This window comes from Falco punctatus, assembly GCF_963210335.1.
Source record: "Falco punctatus genome assembly, chromosome: Z".
Lineage (NCBI taxonomy): Eukaryota > Metazoa > Chordata > Aves > Falconiformes > Falconidae > Falco > Falco punctatus.
In genome coordinates, this window is record NC_137586.1 from 70,839,303 (window position 1) to 70,865,669 (window position 26,367).

Here is a 26,367-nt window from a genome sequence, read left to right on the forward strand (position 1 = left end):
AACACATATAGGGTATCATCTGAGAAAAGAACAAAGGGACTTAGAAAGAAGATGAGAGACAGACCTCAAAAACGCTCAAGAGAAGAAAATGTATTATAAACAGGAGGTATGACTAATCCAGAATCCTACAGTATCAGATATAAGAAAGCATACATCATGGCCGAGCAAGTGAGCAGTACCAGAGTCTAGGTCAGCAGAAAATGAAAATAATGCATTTAAGTTGAGTTATATCTGTTTCTTGCTGGTTCTTAGGCTGCATCAATTGAATTTTGTAGGCAGTATGATCAAAGGTAGAAGAATCTGCTGCACAAGAGTGTTGGTGCTAGCTCTTTTCTGAAAGGCACCAACAAAGGGTGAAGCTAGTGTTAAGCATGAGAGGATTTCTAGTAACTCAGCTTTTGTGTGGCACTTCACCACATTTTTTTAATAATTTCTTTCTTTAATAATGTTATTGATTTTGGTGATCAGTAAGAATGTCAACCAGAAATTTCTTGAGGAAAAGAATTACACCAATTCTTTAAGTTAGTCTGTCACAAAAAGAAAAGTCTTAATGTCGTTTATGAAAAGAAGTAAGATGTCTTTATTGATGTTTTCTACAGGTGTGGGTTGTGGTCTCCAGTTGCTGATCTGAAGGTCCAGCAATGCACAGACCTCAGTGAACTAACTGACTTGAAATAGAGTCTTGGTGATTTCCCCCTGGAATAAGTCTTCCACCTCACAGACCAATTTATTTTGCTTAAATCAAATTCTTTTAATCAGTCTTGACATCTAGAGTAGGTTTATTTCCAAAAAGAAAAATAAAACCTAAATAAACTTTGCTTTATTCTATTCTGTTATGGTTTGGCCACAGCTAGCAAGTATCGTGCAGCCATCCCTACATTTCAGGTTGCAATTATGCATTTGTGCATTAATCAACATGAAAAATTAAGAGCTGAAAACTGAATGAGAACTGAAAAAGGAATACAAGACATTCAACCGACACTTAGTAAAAAACGTGCTCTGTTCTTCCAGATTTGCTTGCAAAGACAGATTTTTAAAGCCTGCTCTGTGATTTGTGTGTATTTTATATCCACAGACTAGTCTGTGGTAGGGAGCTGTTTACATAATGGAAGAAGTGAAATGCTGGGACAACAGAGATCCTGTTTCATCACTTAGTGCAATAACAGTACAAAGGAGTGGGATGGAGCCAATTGAATATCTCAGAGCTGTAGACAGGAACTCAAATGCCATGCAGATGTTAGCATCATAACTGACATCTTTCCCAATTTCTTTTATATTTGCTGATAAATGTCAGGGCTAGGAAGTGCTATTTAGTTAAAAATGCTAATGCATATTTTATTAATGCACTTGTTAGGGACTTAGGAATCATTTTGGTTTTCTTTTTTCTTAGTGTGATCATCACTATTACTTAAATATTTTTAAACATTGCCTGATATCATTTGCTCCTATGTCTTTTACCTCCTGTATTCACTTTGCAATGGTCATAAATCATCAAATCTTCCCCTATCATTTTGTGAAAATCGTAGTGAGAATTAATGAGAAAGTATTCTGTGAATACTGGAAGGTGAAAATTCTATTTAAATTTCTACCCTACTTGCAAGGTCTTCTTTTTCTTTTCCTTCCAACCATTTTGCTTACTACTAATAAAATCTACTGAGAATGCTATGATTAAAATAGATTAGTTATAATAGCCATAAATTCTTTGTAAATGCGTAAGAAAGAACATATTAGGTTTAAAGTTGATTGTTATTAATTTTTGTTGTGTCCGTGCTTTCATCCCATGATACTCTGAAGAGTGACCATACTACTAAATATTTTCTAGCATTATAAATTAGTTTTATAATTAGGAAAATTAGTTGTGTCCTTTGGTTGCATCACCAGTGTACAGGTACCAGGTACTGCTGATTCATTCTCTCTCTTTCTTTCTCCCTTCCTTTCTGTCTCTTTATTTCTATAGTAGTCACATCCTACTATAAGAAAGCTCTTGTCCACAGCATTTCTTTCAGATCCATAATTTAAGAATGGGCAAGCAACAATATGTAAAAGATTGGGAAGGCAGTGGATTTTGAGTATTGGTAGCAGATTTTTAATGGAAACTGTGTCAGATTAATTTGTCTCTCTGGCAGTTTGTAAGACACCGTCCTTCTTCCATTTCAGCATTAGATTAGGGTAGCCATTGGACGCAGTTCCTAAGTCTTGCTTCAGGTTGCACACTCACTTGTGCGTGTTTTTCTCAGCCTCAGAATGCAAGTTCTCCAGCAGAATGTGTTTTATATCCTCCATTTATCTGTGTTGAGGCCCTGACAGTCAAAGATTCTCAAGTGAGATGGGAAATTCTGTTTTGCTGTAGAAAAAGATGCATTTCTGAGATGCTGTGTTTAGAAAATAACTTCCTTCTAAACCTTTGAGCCACAGCACTCTGTTAATGGGAGGTACTATGAGGTTTTCCATTGGTGGCAAATAAAAGGTGTCAGTTTATTGAAATTGTAAGAGTTTTAATAAATTAACATTAAAAAGTTATTTTTTGCCTCTCAAAATTTTGTGAATCTCTAAGACTCAAATTCAAATATTTGTGACAATAGCTCCTTATGATTCATTACCACAAGACTTTTGGTGTGACTGGATACAGTAAGAACAGGTTGCAAAAGTAGTTCAGTTTTTTGTGTCTAGTGTGCCAAAGTGGAGGAGCCTAATTTACCTCTCTCCTGTATGTAAGTGTAAATCAGGGAAAATTCTAAATGTTAATGCATTTATCTCTGGGTAGGAAGTAGTATGACAAAATAAGTCGGAAAAGTAGGTATTTTCACCAAGATTTGTATCTCTGCTCTGGGAGAGAAATGACAAAAACTTTAGCTATAAAGTTTGATTGATAGAATTGTACCAGTCCTAGAACTGTATACATCCAATGTTCTTATAACCCATGGGTCGCGGTGTTCGTTGTTCCCCACATGTTTGGAGGTGTTACCTGTTACAGATGGCCTCATTATTCACTTCTGTGTGTGGTGTATTTGATGCAATGACTGCATGATTTGCCTTGCTGTGAAGTATCAGTTTTTCTTTGTTGATTTAACACTGCTCATAAAAAAGGTTAAGCACAAGTAAAAAAAAAAATCATTTAATTATTTGCAATACTAATTTCCTATACAAGCTTAGAAAATAACTAGGCTATAATGCTATGTATATTAGCAGATATGTTTAAACTATGATCTGGCTTTTATGCAGTAATGAAACTTATTGTGAACAAGAGGTCAAACCTTACCCTTATGTTTGATTACTGGGGAGTATACATTCAGTGACTGTTTTCCTTGGGGAGTGATAAAAATAATGGTACTGCCAAGCAAGTTACAAGAGTGAAGCTAGTAAGTTAAAAATATTACTGTAGAGGTTTATTGGATCAGACTTGTTTCCTGTCTCCCAGATTTCTAAATATATAGGGAAACTGTGCAGGCAGAAATCTGTGGAAGTCCAAGCTGTATCTTATTTCTCTTGAGTTTTAGAAAAAACTTTACTGTTTCTGTTAGGCTACTATTATTAGCTAGAGCTTCTACATAGAAGGACTAATCAGGTTCTATCTTGACCCTTGAAATAGATTTTTAATTTGATAAAATTACTCCACTGTGTGTTTTTAAAAGGACATAAGGAAATTCTGTATTTTTTTCCAGAAACACCTTTTTCTAAACGTTTTTCATATAATGGCTCTCCCTATTCTGTTCCTACTACAGCTTAATAGTTTGATTTGTTACTGATATTATGAAATATATCTAATTGAGGTAATGAGGTATTGAAACATGGTGGTTTCACTGTCACAATCATATTTAAATACTTCAAATATAATTGTTAAAATACCATGAAGAATGCATTGAAAACCATATACTTTTTAGTCTCATTTCTCAGTCAGGAGTAGCTGCACAGACTGTGAAAGGTCAGTCTGATTTATTAGGCTATTTAATGTGATGTTGAAGTTACTGACATCCATTTTAAGTAATTTTATAATGTGTTTATGAACCTTTAGATTGATTGTTTGGGTCATTTTGATGACTAACAAAATTAGCATCCAACCTGATTTTTAATGAATCCAGACTAATGGAGTAGGCATTACCTCTCATATTAGTGAACAATATCGATGCCATTTTTATATAAATTCATATAAATTACATCACAATATGCAAATCTGTTTTGTCATTACTGATGCAGGTCTGTGAAGCCCAACAATACAGCAAACACTAACATTTTGCCTTTAAGAGTTCAAAAACATAAAATAAATGAGGCATGTCTATTGATTGTCTTCAGCCTACATTATCTGCACAGGAACTATTAAGGAGGCTTTTCTATCTTCTTTTCATGCCTCATTTTCTCATACTATCTAATGAAGAGCTTCACTTAAACTATAATGTCCTACTGTCTTGAAAGTACATTTTTATGGCACTAAAAAGCTATAGTTGTGCATTATGGGTTTTTACTGCTGGTTTTATTGCTGTATTGCATTGTATAGAATAATAAAATTTTATAGTGCAGGAGTTACTTGTTTAATTAATTTTTACTTTTAAATTATATTTTGTCCATTTTAAAAGCAACCCAGAATCCTGACTTTAAAAAAACAGATTGTCAGCAATAGCTCTGGATTTCAGCTTGTCACACTTAATACTGTCTATCAGTAGATTCGAATTGTGGAACAGTCCACATTTTTTGCCTTTGTAGGTGTTACTAAAGTTTCAATACATGACTTTTTGGACGACAAATGAAGATGTTCCTCCTGCAGTAGGAGCAGGAGCACATGATTTTGGTGCTACTTTCTTGAAATTCCAGTATTCTGGTAAATGAAAACTGATATACTAGACAAAGTCTTGTGATAAGGAAAATAACAGATTTTTATAAAAATATCTGAAAATTAGTTTAGCATGACTAAAATGGTCAAAATTTACATGAATTAATATTCTGGCTGTAGGAGGTGATAGCACTTAACCTTTGCAGATTATGTTGAGGTAGTGTACAGACTATAATAAACTCTTGCTTCAGGCTCTGCAATTTATTGTAATCACTAAATACCTAAAATGCTCTTTACTGCTGAATTCTGAAGTTTTGTTGCTGGTCATTTGTAGATTTTCACTAGAATTTGCAGAATATAATCTGAAGGGCTCAAGTTTTTGATGCAACATAGGACCTTCATCTTGAAAAATATTCTATAAACTGATCAAAAATGAGACATAACAGGTATTTGAAATTACAAATAAAATCTCTTTCCACTATTTTTTTTTTTTCTTTTCAGAGCACAGATATTAGGTTCTCATGTCATACATCAGTAAGTCTTTCATGTAAGCTAAAAAAACCCAAAATCTGGACTGTTTGGTTACAAAGGAGAATCTCTAGGCAGCTCAGCAAAACTTGAATTCTGACCCTGAGCCTTGGGATTTTCTGGCAATTACCTCTTGTGGGCATTATAAAATCCCTGTCTGTCCAACGACACAAGGATGAGGAATAAATCTTCAGTACTTCCGAGGCTTACCTGGAGCAATGTGATTTGACTTAGATAAAGCTAGTTTTTAAGCAGGCAGACTTTGGGGTGCTAAACTCTGAGCATAAATCAGGGTCTCAGAAATTCAAGTGAGTTAGTTACGCAGGTCCCTGAACGGAGGAGGTCTCAAGTGCCTTCAAGATGGGGGGGGTGGCGGGGGGGGGGGGGGGGGGTGTCAGTAATGGGGGAAGAGTTGCTAGCTCAATAACACCAACAAAATTTTGTCTGCACAAACCTTCTAAGTTAACTCAATGTGGGATTGGCACACATTTGTTTTCTCAAATTGTCTTTATAATAATTACATGTTTTAATTGCAAAGCCATGTTATGAACAAGCTGTTTATGTTAAGTCTTTTTAAGTTCATTGCTGAATTTTTCTAGGTCTGTCTATACATCACATATGCATCACAGCTACATTTTTTTGAGAAGAAATTCAAAGTTTTTGTTGCTACAGCAGAGCTTCAAAACTCTGTTTTTAAAGAAGCAAGCTTTATGCATGTTCAGACATAACATAATCAAAAACTTCAATTTTAGTTTCACAGGTTCTGTTGTTGCTGAAGCTATATTTAATTTCTCAGATAGATTTTTATTACAAGAAATATGAAATGGGTACATGCAAGTGTCCAAGATCCTGAGGTAGTCTTCATTACAGCCAGGTTATTCCTGACCAATTTGCGTCCAAGTTGCTAAATTTATTCAAGATAGGAGTCCTCTACATCCCCGATATAATCTTTACTTAACTGCCTGAAGAGTTTGTTTCTGTGAGTTGTATCACCATTTCTTGCATGGCTTGCAGTGGAACTTGAAAACAGTTAATCATTAGCCTCTTAATATCAAGTTATATACTACCTGTACACATGTTCTAAACCTTTCACAATTCTTGTTTCTCTCTTGGATTCTCCCTGTGTTGTGTACATTTTCTTGAGGGTTTAGCATTTTGTAATTAGTATCATTTCTCAGTGTGTAAAAATATTGGTAACAAAAATATTGAGAATATAAATACTAATAATTACATATAAGTAAATATATTTAAGATATAAATATAGCAGAAGTGTAATTTATATATAACTATTTGTAGCTCTATTTATTAAATCAAATTTAGGCAAATGAAGAACAGAATGGAACTGATCTAGAGATTAAAACCTGCAAAAGTATTAATGTAAGAAAGACCAAACTAAGAATATAGCCTGACTGAATGAGTGTTTAATGCGTATCAATTTGAAGCTAGAGCTGTAAAACTGTGAAGTAACCTGTATGTTGGTATTTGCTAGTAAGGTTATCACATAATTGAAAACCAGAGCTCCTATGTAACAGCCAAATAGTCACTAGGCTACTGATTAAGGTGCTTGAACAATAATTTCATCTTTTATAAGAATATCAAAGATTAAAAGTTTTGTTATTATTAGTGAATTACTTTTGAAAAAGTTCTAGCAATAAGAATGTTTTAAACTGTGGATTAAAAAGATTCTTTTTTCTTAAGAAGATTATCTTAAAAATATGTAATATTTTAGATTGGAAACACAGATTTTCAACACATTAAAATGTGAGAACAAGGAGGAGTGTGATTATGTTTCTACTTTGTAAACAAAACCTAGTATGGATGAAAAGAAAGAATATCCTGTGTGCTTTACACAAGCATCCTGGGAACAGGCTCGTATGTAGTAATCAAAGGTTTATTCTTTATTTGATGGTGAGTGTGATGGGATCTCCTAGACAAGGCAAATTGTACCTACTTCTGCATGTGATGCTTCTGTGTTATCTGAAATTTGGTTTTGAACAGTGTCTGTGTTGCAACTGGTTCTGCATGTGTGTGCATAGGTTTGTATATCTCTATATGTTAGGAAAATAGAGATTACTCTGCTGGGAGTATCTGATACTGGTAAGATGTCAGCCACACTATATATTTAACAACATGCTGTTAAATCCAACCCATTATTAAATTTTAAATCAAAACATTCCGAAATTCATTCAACAGCAATACATTTTGTACTAATGACTTGTTCTACACATTATTAAACACTACATATACAAAATTTTTATCCTGGAGTAGCTGTGTGTCACAGAGCTGATACGCTTATAGTCAGGGCTGATAGCTGGGGGAGTCCTCCATTGTAAAGGTCAAGGTGATCAGAAAAGCCAGTGCAGACAAGCCTGGAAGGTCCTATACATTGCTTCCTTTACTCCAAGAATTGGTAGGAATATTTATTTGTTATTGAATAAATGTTGATGTGCCATCAGCAAGCTGCCAATAGACTGGAAAAAAGCACTACGCACACTACAGGGACATGGGTTGAAACTGCCAGGAGAAAGAACTTTTCATTCAGGGAGTTCAAGCACCAATATGTGAGGGCATGTATTTGGTGGTGAATTTCTTCCTTTTAATGCTTGCATTAAAATTATTTTGTCATTAATAGAAAATATTAGTCTCAATAGTTATTAAGATAACTTGTTACTAAATAATTACACTTCTGGTTATGTTTTGAAAGTGGGAGCCAAAAATCTCAAAATTTTCCTTCCCTAGTCATTAGTCACCGACAGTTGAAGTATGAGTGGCCTGATATTTATCTCCAGGGTACCATTCTGCTTTTCCTTCCAGATACACAATTGTTTAGTTGGTAAGATAAGAGAAAACCAACACTGGAAGAACGGTGAAGGTCGTCAGTGGAAAGAAGAAAAAAATGTCATTTTCAGGCTAGTATCTTTGATAGAGTCCTGAAGATGAAATCTAACATGTTAGAAGATAAAGGTGATACAGAACAATAAAGAAGCATAATCCTCAGAATTCCAAGAACATGAAGTTTGGATTTTGAGCTTGACTAACATAACAGGAGAGTACAAGTTGTTAGAGTAAAAAAGAAAAAGAATTTATAAGTGGAAGTGCATGGTTGGACATTAGGATAGACTGGAGCACAATTCAGAATAGTAATGGGCTAAACTAATCCACAGTTGAAAGGCAATTTTTAATTACTATTGTACCTGACATAACAGATCAATGTAGTATTTTCAATATTGCAATTATTATAATTAAAATAATTAGGAATCTAAGACAACAACTCAATATGAAATGACTTATCTTTTTGTTCAAATGTGATTAATTAATTATATTTCTCTGTATGTGAAATGTAGGCACAACTGCTACCCTGAATTCAGCAATCTAGTATAAACTAAAGAGTCTGCTCAGAAAATCATTGTTGCACACATTAAGCTGGTTGAAATCTAAGACATCCCTGAGGATGGGCTTTTGAAAAAATGCTCTGGTATCTTTCAGAGTTGTTGTTGTGGGAAATATCAGAGAAGCACACATGAAAAATGCAAACTAAATGTGAAGTAAGCTTACTTTGTGCAGTGAACTATTTGGCAGTAGGAGCTATGAATAAGTAGAAATTTCTGCATCTGTCCCATCTACCTTTTCCCCAGGGGTAGCTACTCATGACTGCCTCCAGTAAACACCTCACAACTTCACCATGTCAGAGACTGAAAGAGAATTTTGCAACATTTGCACTTTGTCTTAACATATTCTTAAGTAAAGGTGCTGTCTCTTAGGATAAAAATAATGTACTTGTTTAGTAAAAGACCATCATGAGCAGGAAGGAGAGGGTCTGAAATTTGAAAAGGGCTGACATAAGCCCTGATCTAACATTGTGTGAAAACATTTACAAAGACAGAACACTTGTAAAGGTGCATTTTTTTTCCTTTAACACTGATCAAACTAGAAATGGCAGATTTACCATGATTGCATGCAGGTTTGGCATCACTAACAATTCTAGGTGTACATTTTTTCTTCCGCCAGTCTCCCTAAACCAGTGCCAGCAACAGTAAAAGTTTATCATTGTGGTTTAATGCCACCTTTGTTAAGTGTGCAAGCTCCATAATATAACATATTTTATTAGATCTTTTACTTCATACAAGACTTGAATTGCACAGATTCATGCTCTATCTGTCTGGCTGTCACACCAATATCTTGTTTAGTACCTGCTGCAATTTTTTGGGTTCTTCATTGCTTTATTTTTATTGGAACTTACTTAGTTTTATCCAAAAGCTCGTTTCAAAATGCCCGCAGTACACAAAAAAGCACTTTATCAACAGTCTGTTGCCTCACAGATGTGAGTTTCAAAAGACATCCTTATAGTGTAGGAATATAATCAATTAAAGTGGTTAAGATCTCAAGGGGAAACAATCTTAATCCAAAGAAAAACATTTTTTTTAAATGTGTCCAGCTGTCTAAAGATCCACTAGCATGTGTCCGTTTCAAACACTATTAATAAAGGCTCTTATTTAGTTTTTCAGAGATACCTTTGCTGCTCTTGTTTTCTACTCTCCAGAAACAGAAATCCCAAAACCTAATTCATTAATCCTGTAGATAATTTTCCTGAAGCTTTCTTGTTTCAAACAAGATTATTGTCAAATCAAATAGCAACTGGTATTTTAGAATAAGAAATCACATGTAAAGAGCCACTGTATTTCCTAATTGAGAAATATTAAAAGTACAGCTGCTGGTAATGAGTAAAATACTGACATACTGCTTAAAGGAAATCTTGCTTGTTTGACTATTTTCAAACATTAGGTTGGACCCTTTGCTTGTACTCAGACAGGTTGTGGTTTATTATACCCAGCCACCTGCAAGGCATCTGATTCTTCTATTAAGAATTCAGTGGGTTCCTACATGTGGTCAATTTAATGAAATAGTCATTTTTCAAGACCACTCCTTAGGATTTTTATTGCATCTTGTTCAAGTCATAACTTAGTTCTGCATTTCAGTTGCAGGCAGAGACAGCATCTTTCATTCCTTTCAGTTGACATATATACATGCACAGCATTCTTTTAGAAAGTGTGGCATCTATATTTAATGTAACTAGCATGTTCTTTTCTATTAGGTGTAAGAGCACTCCATTTAATGCATGCATTTGGAAAAATCAGTTACAGTATTTTCACCTGTTGGTAACACCGGGGATGTCAAGCTAGAGGTATATGCAGGTCTGTCTGTTAACCAGTTAATACCTTAACAGTAGATTTACCAGTGTTAGCTGCTGTTTCTGCAGGTGCCATCTCATTTTCTCTGTAATACACAATTAAAATCAAGCCTCAGTATTCTTTGATTACACTGAGAAAGTATTTTTGTTTATAAATAGTCCCTTTGAAATGAATAGGTTCTTTATCGTTAGTGAGTAAGATAATTCTGATTGCCACTCAAAATTTCTAGTTCTGATAGAATGTGATATATTATAAAATAAAATCCTCAAAATTTCAAATTTTGGTTTCTGATTCAAATTGCTTATCATATCCTCAATCATTTTGTCACATTAATCAATGGTAAGATATTTCTGACTTCTCAGCTGGGAAGGTACCTAAGTTACTTAGCAAAAATGTGATTTTCACCATGAGAATTTCTTTATTTGCTCAGACCAGATGTTAAACTCAGCAGTAGTCTGTTTCCAGTATTGGAAAGTGAGGATGCACATATAAAGTGAGCAACCTCTTGGTAAACCCTCCTAGATTCCAGGACTGACAGTTTAAAGACCTGAGCTGAATGTCACCAGTATGTTTAGTAAATACATAAGCACAGTCAGAAGAACATGGTGTCTGGGATTGGTCCTGTTCATAAGCAGTTACCTTAAATTTTAACCAGTCATGTCTTTAAATCTATATGGAAAAATCTGAAATATGTTATTGAGGATGTGTGCTACTATGTCTTTTTCTCCAAAAAGAAAAGAAAAAAAAAAAAAAGTCCTTGCAGTGTCAGTATATACTCTCATTCACTTAAGATATGAATAACTTTTCCTTTATGAATGAAATCTGAGCTGTACTACTACACATTTCTGGAACAATTGATTACAGGTCCTTTTAAGTAACTGCAGTCTGTACTAATACAATGTCTTGACTCTGCTGCCTTTTTTTATCTCTGAGTTCTATTTTTCCTTTTATTTGATCACTTTATGATCATAACATGGCTTTCCTCTCAGTCTACTAAATTGTAGTCACATATTAGGAAATTATTTGTATATTTTTCTATTTGCAAGAATTGTAGTAAATGTATTCAGGAACAAATGAGTATTTATTGGTCTCAGACACGTAAACTGGAAATTAGATATCTAATATGATAAAAGCATGGATCTGGAACAGTGTTTCCTTTCGTCCCATTTGTCTGGAGACGTCTAAGTTAATATTTTGATAGGCTGTGTAACATGGTTGCCTAGGTGTGAGGACTGGAGGAAATTCTTACTGGTACTATGTCTGTCAGTCCACTAGGAAAGTATGATGCCAGATAGTTTGTATCCTTGGATATGTGTTTGGAGTGAAAGAGTTGGGACAGGTTCCTGTACTGATGCTTTTCTTTAAAGGGAAATAATTTGAGAAAATGTCTCTAATTCCAATGTTTGGGCAAAAAATTGTAGAAAAATTGACAAAACCAAATAATATAGAAGTGATATTCACAGAATTATGAATTTACTGAAATAGGAAGCTGCTGAACTGCATACCACAATAATAAACCAGAAGTGCATTAACAAATCATAGTCAGGACCAGAGTATCAGATCTAGCATTCATGTAGTCATAAACTATACAGAAAAGGAAGATGTCCTTTTGCAGTCTGTTTGATTGTACAAATGGTGTAAGCTAGATGGAACAGTGTTACAATTGTCAAGTAAAATGTATTTGGAGAAACATCTATCTTATGTAAGCAGTCATGGTTTCTAAATTAGACATTACCCAAAGCGAAGTTCTCTCACACATTAGCTCTGATTATTAGCAATCAATGTTTCAGCTTGGCATGTTTAATTTCATTTTTTTTCCCATTGTTTCCACTACCATCTGATTGGCTTGTTTCTGAGGTTTCACTCTGCATTGCATTTTCAGCAGTAAACCACTTAGAGAACAGTGTAAAGCATCTGCTTTTAGTAAGAATATGCCTTTGTGAAAATGCTGGTAGTCATCAGGATGGGGTGTGGGCAGGGGGAGTTTCTGTTTTCATTTTAGTGACAAGTACACACTGAAAGCATGACATATAGGTTGTACAAATTGAACTACAGTTTCTTGTGTATCCTTGCTATACCACGCTTCCAGGGCAGATCTGAATTTTTTTTGAATGATTCTTTACTTCGTGAATAGCCCTTTTTACTTAGATACTGGCCCAAGATCAGAGAACATAGAAAGACAAGTTCTCCTACAGTCATGACTAGGATTATCCTCAGTAAAGAACCATATCTCAGTCTATTTTCTCTGTATTTTCCCCTTTCCCAGTGAGACAATAATTTATGATTGATCCTACTCCAATGCCAACAAAAGTAGAATGAAAACAGAACTGAGCTTACTTCTTCTTGTCCCTGATATTTCAGTATGAAAGAATACAGGATGTCAAGTAGACATTTATCTTTGACATATCAAGATTAAATATTTTATCATAAGTAGCCCTGTATGCATAGTCCGGAAGTTCAAGAATCTTTTGACAGGTATAAATATTTTAGGAATAAATATCAAAGGTCTTGTCTATGTCACTCCCAAGTCCTTAAAAGGAAGTACAAGAGTTTAAACACATCCAGTTAGTTCATTTGTGTTCTGACTCTGGTGCTGTGAAATTCTTTTTTTCCCATTCTTCCAAAGTTTCAAATAGTACTTTAATTAATAAATAAAATATATTTTTCTTAGTTGAAAATTCCAGGTGACTTACAGCGCTAAAACTTGTTGAAGCTGCAGACTGGTTCGTAAGGCCATCATTTTTTAGGTATGCCAGGAAATTGAGAGTAGCCAAATGTTTAATGAAAAGTCTATTTTAAGTCCTGTCAGAAAATGTGATTTCATTGCAGAGATTTACACTGGAAAACTAGAATGGCTGAGAAAATAGGTTTCATGTCTCACAAGACAGGACTGAGATATTTAGTATTCCCATTGAGGAGGTTGGTCACTCTTTTGACTTACTGGAGTTTAAACTCTGGAGAGTTTACAAAGAAAATTGGAAATATGTTAAATAACAGTAAAGCATATAGCATTGAAGTCCTATATGGTTGTCAGTAATTAATAATAAGAAAATAAAACAAAAAGTGGCAGAGCATAAATTGATGTCTTTCTTGTTCTCACCTTTTCTTTCATCTCCTCTCAGATAGATGAGTTACATTGCCTTAAACTGAAAGAGGAAGTCGTTTACCACTCTCTCAGTGATAATTCAGACTGGAAGCATTCCTGCACACATTCTTGATGAACCTCTTTCTTCCTGGCCAAGTACTGCTTTCACCGTTGGTGTGTCTGGGTTAAAAATGAAGCATTTGAAGGAGTCTTACTGTAATGTGCACAGAATTAAGTTGTTATTAAATTAATTTATTAGTCATGAGTTTGCCAGTAAGTTGGCTAGGATATTTGAAGAATACATGAATATGACTCCATCCTGCTCCTCTGCTGAGGTCTGGAGTAAATCCAAGATGATGGCCATTGCCTCCAATAAGAGGTTGCAATGCTATCACATCACCTGTACAAAATAGAGAATAAATCTCTGCTGAAGTCCACCTGTTCCTGAGTTTCCTGCAAAGCATTTTTTTTTTCTTTTTCCTATTTTTAAGTATGTAGTAAGTTCACATGTGGCTCTTGGGGTCACCTTGACTGCCCCTTCATTTTCATCAGCAGCTGAACTTAATCTGTGCTCCTTGGCTTCTGCCAAGAACTCTTGACCAAGTATTTCACATGTCAAGTGGATATTCTTATACCCTTTCTCAGTAATACGCTTTGTGTATATAATGCAGGTGAATATTAGAGTACCACTTAGCAGTGCACATCACACAACATAATTCCTCAAAATACATTAGCAGGAACATTATTTAAAACTGCATTCTTAAAATAAAGTAGTTCACTGAACAGTATGGAAAGTCTCTAGTGTTATTTATAACATTAACAGAACATTCTCCAAAACAGTAATGAAACAACACAGAAATCACTCTCTTAGCCTTCATACCATAGATACTATTAAAAATAACTACTCTTAGAAAACATTAGATTATTCACTGACCTTGCAAATATCATTCATTATAATAAGGAAGAAGTGGCTATTTTGCTGGTTTTAAAAATAGTTTTCAGGAAAAGCCTTTCTGTCACATAAATTTGCACTGGGGCAAATTTTAACTGAGTCATTGTATCCAGATATAGAGGCAGCTATACCTAAAAATGGATGGATATACAAAACATTTAATGTACTCAATTGCAAGATTATGACTGCTCCCTCTTTCTCCTTCATATTTGAAATTGCATTAAATTAGGGATAGCATTAAAGTAAGAAAAAAACATGTAAAATAATTGAGTCCTGAGGAGTAATTCAAACCAAATAAATTGGGGTTAAGTTGCCCTTATAAATTTGTACAAACTATATGTATTCACTAAAATCGCAGCTCTCAACTTACTTTTTAAATTAAATATAAAATGGAAAAATGTTTTTCAAAACTTAGCTGAGCCAGTCCCTGGTCTGAATTCAGTCCTGACTCTGCACATGAATTGACATTTTGGTTCAAGTCCTTTCCAACCACTTATTCTGTGACTGTGAGTCTTCACATAAAAATTCAAACAAGCTGAAATCATTGGTCCAGTTACCAATGTCAGTCACAATCCTGCTGCAAAGAAACTGAATATAAGAAGCAGAGTCCTCTTGTGTAAGCAATTGTCTTGATTGAGAGCTTAAGGACAGAATGTTGAGAGCTAGGTTTATTAATAATTGTAGAAAGAAAACTCAGAAGCATATAGGTGAGTTTTGCGATACCTGATTCAAGCCTCTTTTCAGCAAGTCTGTGATTTAGAAGTGCACAGGTAAGAACACACCTGGAGAAAAATACAGCATTACTTGTACTATGTTTATTCACTTTACCCATGTGTAGATTTCAACTTGTACAGTTTTTCCTGGGGTTATGCAAAAATACTTTTGCAAAACAAAGAAACCTTTCTCCCTGACTTTTCTAGCATCTCAAAATAACAGTAATCCTAACTAATTTAAGCCTGTCCAGTTAATATGATAAACCAATGGCAGATTATTCCGGGGCAGGGGGGGTGGGGGGGTGGGGGGGGAGTGGAGACAGGACTAAACAGATCAGTTTAAATGATTAAATGATTCTTAAATGACTTGTGAATTTGGTATTACTTTTTTGTGACCTATGCTGATTTTGTACAACCTAGTGCTTCTCAAAACCAAACTGGTAGAGCTTATTTCAAGTGGGGAGTAAAAATAATTAACTTTATTTTAAAAGAAATATCTTGAAAATAAGTCATTATTTTCAGGCCAAACCCTGACCTATGTAGAAATTATGGAATCTTACTCTAGTTTTCAGAACTAAGTATCCGGAGCATCAGTTTATCTCTTCTTTCTTATAACTTTAAGAATGATATTGCAACTGATTATATAACCAGGAAAGAGGATTATTAGTGAAGAGCCACTATATGGTGGATTTCAGATCTCCGCTGTTATTTGTTTCCTTTTAAATAATAATAATTAAAAAACCAGCTATGTTTGTAGCAGGTTTTTTTTTAATAAATGCATGATCATTACAGTGCTTTTTGAGCTCTTCCGCAAGTCATAGAAGCCTGCAAAAACAGCAAGCAAACTTTAGAAAATGACTGAGACATGGAAGACTCCCATCTATCCTTACTGTTCACATGAATGCACGTCAGGGTTTACCTCCTGCCATCTATGACTACAAAAACTCTAAAAGCTTCAATTATTCATTTACTAAAATTCATAAGTAAAGGGAAACTGAGGAGAAATATTATGTAACTTTAATAGTTTATGTTGAGCTGTTATTTATTTTTATGAGTGCCTAAGCTCAGTCTAAGATGTGCTATGTATTCAATCTCAAATTGTAAAAATAATGGAAGGAGTACATGATCTATCACACTGATCTACTGAAATGATTCTGACTCTGTAACTCAAGTTATTTTATCTAAAGATTTGAATATCATTGCTTTATTTTATTCTTCTTTTTTTTTTTTAATTTGGGTTGAGGTGGTGGTTTTTCTTTTTAATCAGGTTGATATGAAGATAAACAATCTGGAGGAGGGAAGTAGCGGAAGATTATTACCACGAGTGTGAGCAATGAGCAGTTTCAACGTGGTGAGTTTTGCGTTTGTTTTCACTGGTGATGTTTTTTCCTATATATACATATATCTTCTGTTGATAAATGGATGACTTATAACCTTTATTTAAAGGAAACAATTGTTTTCTGAGTTTGACTGTTCTATTACTACTGACAATTCATCAGTAGTGCTTCACCATTGCACTGACTTTGAAAGTGTATCCGATAATAATGAAGTGAGAACTCCCACTCAAAAAATTAAAGTTCCTTGCCTCTGTTGTGATCACTGCTGGGTGGCAGATATATTAAAAATTTTAATAGAGAAACACAAGAAATATGGTTTTATCCGTCAAGAAGGATGTTTCTTTTCATATGGTATCAACTTACATGGACTGTTTGAGCTCTTCAAGCTAAATGCTAAGTCCACTAATGTTGTAACACCTATGCAGACTGAAACCCATCTCCTGTCCCTATAATCCCAGTCACTGTCACCTTCATTTTTGAAGCTCCACAAATCTTTTCTAGCTGGGTCCCCAAAATCCCACTTGTACTACATACAATTATTTAAAATTTTCTCCTTCTTATAAATTTATGAAGAAGATGGTAAATCTAGGAATTAGCATGTATTCAGTTCTTGCACGTAACAGAGGACAATCTACTATAGGCTGCTGCAAAAGCCATTTTTCACTTGGATGTATTTGCCTTGGTTTGTTTCTGCATGTTTGAGAGTGCTTTTTGATCCAGAGTTTAGGCTTGCCCTGGGTCTTGGGATTTTCTTGGCTTAACATCACCACTTTTTAGCCATGTTTCAGGTAGCATAAAACTGTGGTGCTTTCCCCTCAATGGGATTGAATTGCCAACTGTTCAGTCCTCCTTGAAGCTTCTTACTCTCCAGAGTGTGAAAATACATCAAAGTGATATTTTGGAGAAGGAGAAAACACCTGTAATTCTGTTATACAGGAGAGAGATAATTTTGCGTATACCTACCTGCATACCTTACTGTAGGGTACCTCTAGAATGTACCTTTCAAAATTATTTTGAAGACGGTTTTAGATGTTTTAACCTTGAATTGTTTTAGTCTTCTGCAAACTTTGTGTCTTCTGCAGTTAGATTAAATTAGTGCATTGGAGAATAACAATAACAGTTTAGCAGTCTTGATGTAGTTGGCTTTCTGCTTCGATTACTATTAGCTATAAGGTTTTGGTTAGCTGGTTTTTATCCAGGACGGTGATCAGATACTGAAGCAGGTTGACTAGAGAGACTGAGATATCTTTCCTTGGAGATGTTAGACAAGAAATTGAACATGGTCCTGAGGAGGCTGAAAGATTAGACCTGTTTTGAGAGGAAGGTTAGACTAGATGACCTCCAAAGGCCCTTTGCTTTCAAAATTATTCTATGGTTTTGTGATTCTATGGTTAGCACTGTTCCCAAGAAGTAGGAAGAAAGTCTTGTCAACTGTTTTGCTTAATTTGACTAACCACTTCAAGCAATCAATTATGGAATTTTGACTAAATTGACATGAAATATGTATTCTCTTCCTATTTCTTGTTATACACGTTAGAATATTAAAGTCTTGGTGATGCTGAACAAGGTGCAGATCTTGGATAGATAAATGCGCTTCCAGTATATATTTTAGAAATTTGTAAAGGCAAGCATTTCCTTTAAACAACTGCATATTCTTACTAATGAGAATAAATTACAAATACTTGGTCACCAACAGGTGCCAGTTGGATCTAGTTGAAAAGTAAAGATTTTGAGAGTAATCAGGGGGGTTTATGTTTCCAATTTGGAGTTTTTTCCCCGATGGAAGGACTGTCTAGAACTAGAGGGTAGAGCACTATAATTCTAAGTCTGTCATCTGTATTTATTAATGTTGTGTATGGTCTCCTTCTGATGAACTAGTTATTGTGGATTTCCTTAAAATATGTCATTTCACCAAGTAAGCAATAAACATATCATTCACACTGAGGAGTGGCAAACCCAAGCACTTAGTAGTTTTCATTTAATTAAAAGGTTATTGGGAGAGAATGATCTGCAAAAACTACTGAGGGGAAGGAAACAGAAGTTGAAATAGCTGTATTTGCTTAAGATCTCCTTGTCTTCCCTTTGGAATAAGGAACAAGGAGCACAACTGTGGGAAAAAAGAAACATGAAATAAAGGGAAGAGTTTTTATCCTGAGTATGAGAAACAGACTCAGGAAGCTCCCAAGGCTAAGTAACACTGAAAAGTAGATCTCTGCTATCAGTGTACAAATTGCCTGAAATCATGGATCAGCTAGGAAAAAGACTTTCTAAACCTTGACTGTTCTAATTATTTCTGATTTCTTTCAAAAATCTTTCTAAATTTGTAGTTAAGAAAGGAGTCCTTTACTGCATGAGATTGAAATCTGTTATGCTTAAGACAGGCTAGTGTTTAAAGTTTGTTAACATGATTGTGACAAATCACCATTAAGGAATCCATGTACAGCCATCTGAAACATGAGGGGACTATCAGGAATTGGTGTGTGATCCCAACCAGTCTTCAACAGTGCTTTTCAGCACTGATGTTTTCATACACCAGGATAAGAGAAAAAGCTTCCTTGGTTGGTATTTGTTCAGTGCCACTTTGAGAAGAGCCAGCAATAAAGAAGCAAACTGTGATGTTATATATGTTCACAACCAATATAAGTGTTTTCAAAAGAATAAAAAGAAAAAAGAAAAAAAAAAAAGAAAAAAAAAAAAAAAAAACAAAGAAAAAGAGGAGCAGTCTCCTCTGGAAACTGCCAAAGAGGCTGGTGGCCTTCAGCAAGTTGTGAACATAAGCTAAGGGGTTTAGGTGAAAGTATACCTTTGTTTTGTTTTGTTTTGGTTTGGTTTGGCTTGGTTTGGTTTGGTTTGGTCTGGTTTGGTTTGGTTTGGTTTTATTTTGTTTTATTTTGTTTTGTTTTATAATGTGCAATTGATATTTCTAATCCCTATCACCTATTGTGGTAGAATAGAGATTGTATTGAAGTTTTTGTACCTTGCTTCAGGAATGAAGCAGGAGTAATAATGTGACACAGATGGGTGTTTGGATTGTGTTAGGATTTTCATAGCTCTATTGGTTATATTTTGTTCACTGAGGTAGAATTTTGCCCAAACTACATATGGTGTACTATACAAAACAAATTGCATGTAATGTGAAATGTTATTTACCTGGTTCTCAGCACAACACAATTTAACTGAAACAGTGTTAATAGTAAGACTCAGTAGCAGAAGGTGATAGATTATTGGCCACATGTACAAAAGAGCTTTCCAGTTTAAATCAACAACAGTTTCTGTTCATTACTGGTGTTTGTAGCGAGGAAACTCTTTTACAAAGCCTCAGCAAAATTTTACGAGACAGACAGGATAGGTTGCTAAATTATCTAGGAGCTAGATCCTCCCTATAAATAAAAAAAACATTCACATGTTCTCATCTAGATAGGCCTGACCATGTTAACATGGTACAGAAAATATTGAAGGAAAAGTTATGGGAGGGACTTGAAGGTAATTTTTTTTTTTTTTCAAAATTTGTATTTCACCAAGTGGGAACCATAACCGCATAGATTTCTTCTACATGGTACAAAGATACGCTGCATGTTTTTGAAGTGTTTTCGAAAAGAAGACAGTTGCAATTAACTTCATGAACATGCAACAGTACCAACCAGAGAAAACCAAAACACCTACAAAATGAAATATTCGGTTCATAGTATTGATGTTTGTGCTATAAAAACTTTCAATTTTAAACTGAATTAATAACAAAAATTAAAAAAGAATGGGAAAGAGAAAGTGCTAGGTAGAAGAAATATGAGAACATGAAAGACTTGACTTAGTCTTGATAAAGGACAAAGAACTAAAAGATTCAGTCTTGGGAGATTATCAAGGGACTTACACTCTGAGGAAAAGTAGTTCAGCTTTGAGACGACCACATGCTTTTAGATGCTAAGATTCTGTGCAGTGTAGCTGTTAAAATGGGAGCAGCTGATCAGCTACTGAAAATCTTTAACAAATTTTGAACATAGATATTTGACAATCTGTTTATGCAATGGCTATAATCCCTTGGGAAGTCTGAAGCTGAGCTAAAAACTGAACCACAAACTTTTGAGACTCCTTGTTTCTGTTTTAGTTTGGTTCTTACTGTCATCTTTTCCAAAGCCAGCTTATAGTAACTGATGTATAACTTTAACAGTTACCAGTATGGTTGTTTTAGTTTACAGCTGTACTTGTTGTTTTACCTAAAGGAAAACAGAAAAGACTTTATGGATGTAATTTCTTCATTTCCAAGAGCAAAATAGTAGAGTACTGTCTTAATGGCACAGGTACAACATGCAAAACAATACTTCATCTCTGGTGTAGTTTGCCAGAAGTCAAAGTAATTGCATCAGATATTAATCTGGCCAATTACTGTTCAAAGGAAACACAGTGATTTGGTTAAAGAGCCACCCTACACCCCAAAAGTGATTAATTAATGAAGATTTGCTAATCTTAAAAGTCCTGCTGCCAGTAAGTCATGGAACATGTGGACAGTATTACTAATAACCATTTCAGCCCTTACTTTTAGCTATTTCAAAATACTATTTAATTTCTGTCACTTACCTTTTCAGTTCCTGCCTGTATGAATAAGGGTTAACTTTTCCTGACCTTGATCTTCTTTTAGCATTTCTAAAACACCTGTCATGTAATAAGGAATCCATTTACAGTTGTAACAGTGATTTATAATAATTAGCTTTTTTTGCTGTCAGTGTGTTTGTAAGCATGCTAATTGGAATGAGAAGGAAAAGGTGATCTGGGGAAACTGTATCAGTAAACACTATAAGTGTAGCATATTATTTATGTTTGTGGTGTTAAAATTACTACTAGTTTTGTGACCAACATTTCAAACTAACTCTAATATTAAACGTTCCTAGAAGAAACTAGAAGTTCTCATCTTAAAGTATAACTATCATCTTTTCATGTACAAAAACGTTATGACATCACTCCAGCAAGTAATATCATCAAGATGAATTCTTGGGTGTTTATTCCACACTTATACACTGAGAAAATAGAAGTAGTGACGTTAGCTGTCTTCCCATAGGTAAAGGCAGAGTTTCATAAATAGCTTTTGCACAGGGAAGGAATCTGTCTTAGAAAGTGCTGTGCTGAGTCAGGTTTTTATTTATACTTTGGCTCTTCTGCGTTGTTCTGGCTGGGAAAAGGTTCTGTTTAGTGTAAATGGTTTTCCCAGAAACAAATGTTTCAGTAATCTAGAATTGTACTTGGCGTCAGTTGTGACGAAATGCAGGTATGACTCAACAAGGTCACTGGAGCTATCATGACTGTGTTCCTTAGCTGAAAAGACTAGACCAGTCTACTTGAATATTGCGGTACTAACTGTATGAATGTATTTCTTCAAAATCAGTTTCACAGGGCTAGAATCAGATAACTCCTGTCATATTCAAAATTTATTTTTATTCAGAGATTGGTCAGCTAGAAGGTGTTTGATCTAACTAGAGTAAAGATACATGTCCTGTTCATGGCCGTGTGTTACTTCAATATAACAGCTACAAGATAATTCTAATAGGGTATTATAATTCTGCAATTTAACTTGCAGAAGATATATCTAGGTGTCTTTGGTTTCTCAGCTACTATAGGTTATCAGTTTCAATGTGATCAGAGAAACTAAGCTAATTTAGGTTAGCTGTTCTCTGACCTTTTGTTTTAAAGTAATTTTAAGTAACATTTAAGTAAGTACATTTTAAGTACACCAGACAAGTGGTGTTCCCCAGGGCTCAGTATTGGGGCCAGTTATGTTTAATATCTTTGTCTGGACAAGGGGATTGAGTGCACCCTCAGTCAGTTTGCAGATGACACCAAGCTGGGGGGAGTGCTGACCTGCCTGAGGGCAGGAGGCTCTGCAGAGGGACCTGGGCAGGCTGGAGCGATGGGCCCAGGCCAGTGGTGTGAGGGTCAGCAGGGCTCAGTGCCGGGTCCTGCCCTTGGGTCACACCAGCCCCACGCAGCGCTACAGGCTGGGGCAGAGCGGCTGGAAAGGGCCTGGTGGGAAAGGGCCTGGGGGTGCTGGGTGACGGCCGGCTGGGCAGGAGCCAGCAGTGTGCCCAGGGGGCCCAGGCGGCCAGCAGCACCCTGGCTGGTGTCCCCAGCAGGGTGGCCAGCAGGACCAGGGCAGTGACCGTCCCCCTGCACTGGGCACTGGTGAGGCCGCCCCTCGAACCCTGTGTTCAGGTCTGGGCCCCTCTCTGCAAGAGGGACGTAGAGGGGCTGCAACGTGTCCAGAGACGGGCAGCGGGGCTGGGGAAGGGGCTGGGGCACAGGTCTTGTGGGGAGTGGTGGTGGAAACTGGGGTTGTTTAAAAGGGTGAGACTCAGGAGAGACCTTATCCCTCTCTCCAGCTTCCTCACAGGAGGCTGTGGGCAGGTGGGGGTAGGTCTCTTCTCCCAGATAACCAGCGACAGGACAAGAGGAAATGGCCTCAGGTTGTGCCAGGGGAGGTTTAGATTGCATATGAGAAAACTTTTCTTCACTGAAAATGTGGTGAAGCCTTGGAAGAGGCTGCCCAGGGAGGTGGTGGAATCACCATCCCTGCAGGTGTTTAAGAAACGCATTGGTGCGGTGCTTAGGGACATGGTTTAGTTATGGACTTGGCAGTCCTGGGTTAACAGTTGGACTTGATGATCTCAAAGTTCTTTTCCAGCCTAAATGACTCTATGATTCTATTTTATGTAGGGCTTTTTCATGTTTTCAGATGCTTTAAAAGCAGAGCTGAGGAATCCCCTGATTTCTCAGAGTCTTCATAATTGCAGGTTTGTTTCTTCATGTTACTTTTCTTTAGCTGTCTTTAAGATATCTCTTTGGCAGAGAAAGTGTTATAAAATTAGTAGGGGACAGGTTGCTCTCTGATATGCTAATTTATTAGAGGGATGAAAAGGTGGTTTTGAGATGCTTTACAAACAGTAGGTGTGAGTGGGTGGAGGTGTGGTGGAAAACAAGGAGAGTACAGGAGCTCAGGAAGCAGGGCAGGGGCTATAGCAAGAAGTGAAATTCTCTTTCTGCTAGGCAGAAAATAAAGACTAGATTTTTCAAAATGTTACAAAGGTGGTGAGAAAGGGGGAGTGAGAATTCTGAAGTTAAAAACCATGTAGTATACCTTTGGCATGTTGTTACTCCTGCATATTCACAGGCATTTAGCTATGTATTAGTCCTATCATAAACATCTTGGATCTGAACATCTTAGAAGCAATCAAATGATAAATTATCCTTAAGTTATATAACAGCAGTTATCCATTCTCTTCTGCTTAAAAAATACATCCAGAACCACAATGACAGCTATCCAGCTTCTGCTGAAACCATGACTTATCAAACAAGACATGTCAGCATTCCCTTCCATGATTTCATAAGAAATGTATGATTCTTTTCCCACCATAAAAGATTTTTAGTTGCATGACATCATGCAGAAGTTTGGTTATTAAGTATTACCCATGTAAATTCTTGGCCTCTGTTCAGCTGGTGCCCCTTTTGAAGGGAGATTTTGTGATGTTCACATGATAGGACAATGAACTATAGATCTCCTGGGACTTTCATCAGACCACAGAACAGTAGAGAAGGTAAACTCAAACATTAACAGTCCAGAAATATAGAGGTCACAACCTTTATGTTAAAATCCCACTTAGCTTTTCAGTTCATGCATTGTTAGTTTTAGCATTCTTTGCGTTCCATCCGTAGGGAGAAGAGGTTAGTAAATTCTCCAAGTCCTTCTTGTTGATGTCTTCCTCCAAATAAAGTCTTCTTTAAAGCTCTGTGAAAACAGGTCTGACTCAGGGAAACCCTTGTTTTACTTTTATGAATTTCTCTTTATTTTGCAGTTTTGGCTTTAAACCTTACATTATTCATATGCTATACCATATTGTTGAATTTCAACTGATTTGGAGATGAAGTTGTAATCCTTTGATTAAGTTTTGATGAGCATTTCCATGTGATGCATGAAGAGAAGAAAGTTCTGTTAAGGGAACAGATTGTCCAAGGTTTAACTGTGCTTATAAATCAGTTATGAAATTGATTTTCTAAGGAGAAAACTTTCTACTGTGTGAAACTGCAAAACCTTTTTGCTATCTATTTTGATATTTTCAGTGAAAGTATACTTTATAATAAAATCAGAATAGCATAAAAGAAGATTCACCTTGCTAACTAACCATTTGATACTGGGAAAGGAAGAATGTCTTGACCTATGCAGCAGTAAGTTAGGGTCCACGATTTCTTGTCTGGACTTAACATGTGTGTAAATGTACCTATTCTGTAACTTCTGGCTTATTATTGATTATATTTTATTTTATAGTTACTGGTACTGAACACACAGCCATAATTGCTTTATGTTTCAATGACTTTTAAATTCGAACATTAAATAAAAAAAATTTTAAACCCCACCCTGTATAGATTTTATGTAACTCTGAGACAGTACCTCACTCACACTCATAGAAATTATTTATATATTAAAAATCAAATAAATGTCCTGAGAGACCTTTCTATTGGAAATTGCATTTGAGGCCTCAGGAATACACTGCATGATCTATGAGCTGAGTTTAAGGGTGATTTACTGTTCCTTTAGAGGAGTCGGCTTATCAGTCCATAAATATGTGCTACAACAACTTTCCCAACAGATTTCTCCCTACCTAGAGGAAATCCTAGAAAACACTGCTCAAAATCAGTAATTATGGTCCTCTCTGTAATTTTCCTTGTAAAATATTGTTGAAATATGTTTTGTTATACCCTGCCTAGATAGTTACATCTTTTCAAAGAGAATGCTTAGCTGAGTTATGTTATGAATCAAAATTTATGCCTCCAGCAACCATTCCTACAATAAAATAAAATAAAATGTAGAAATGGTACAAAGGAAAATGAAACTGTATTACCAAAACTGTACACAATGTTGATCCTTTTGATTCTACCTGACAGAAAAAGGGTTTATTTTCAGCACTAATGCATAAATTAACACTCTGGATGGTAAGATAGCAATACTGAAGGCAATTGCTGACAACAGTGAAGATTTACATTTGAACTTCGTAATTTAACATGCTTAATTTATCAGTAGGTTGAGATTATTCTTCAATAGTCCTGTATATTAAAATATTTTAATTAAAGTAACATTTTAGTTTGCTACCTCATGACTTGGTGCTAGAGCTGATTTATTGTTTTTGAAGGCATGAAGCACTCTCACCTTGTAATATATTTTCAGGAAGAAAAAGACTCTTTTTTAATCTTGATCCACAATTCGTCTCACCATTACTGGCCAAAGTATTACCTTCACAAGTCAATGGTTTCCAATGATATTGCACGAAAAGCAGCACTGCTGTGTTGTTTGGCTAAGCCAAATGTACTCAGAGAAGAAAATGGAGAAATTTGGCAATATCTGCTCCAGGACAGAGAAGGGAGCTTGGTTGGATGATGCACTTCTAAGTGCCAACTTCAGTATTGGTTTTATGAGGAATTTCTGTAAGGGTCTTTTTTTATTATTATTTTATAAACTGTAAGGATTAGCAGGTATTTTTTCTGTTATGATAAAAATATTCTAACACCCCTGGAAATGCTTGTAATAGCAAATATTTTTGTCCTGGTCCTTGACCCTCCCTTCTAAAAAAGCCCGGAGTGTTTTGTTTACATTAAATTGGCTCCATGGCATACTACTGCAAGGACTAAGGGAAAACTAACCTCAGAGCAAGAGCAAGAAGCATGTGTTGGCAATTCATACAAATAACCAGCATGAAAATCATTGAAGTTACAGGACTACTTCATAAAGGAGGTGAGAGTGAAAAAAGAGGAGAACCATCTTTT

The 26,367-nt window shown here is 35.6% G+C and overlaps 1 protein-coding gene across 2 annotated transcripts in view; it reads left to right on the top strand.

The window, feature by feature from the left end:
- Positions 1-26,367, top strand: part of LINGO2 (leucine rich repeat and Ig domain containing 2) — a 361,988-nt gene that overhangs the window by 92,755 nt on the left and 242,866 nt on the right. The window contains exon 2 of one of the 2 annotated variants that reach the window (XM_080372688.1): positions 1-16,583. This exon is cut by the window's left edge and continues 8,413 nt beyond it. The exons of the other annotated variant lie outside the window; for it this stretch is intronic. The gene's annotated coding sequence lies outside the window, so the exon portion shown is untranslated. The remainder of the gene's footprint in view (positions 16,584-26,367) is intronic. 2 annotated transcript variants of the gene reach the window in all.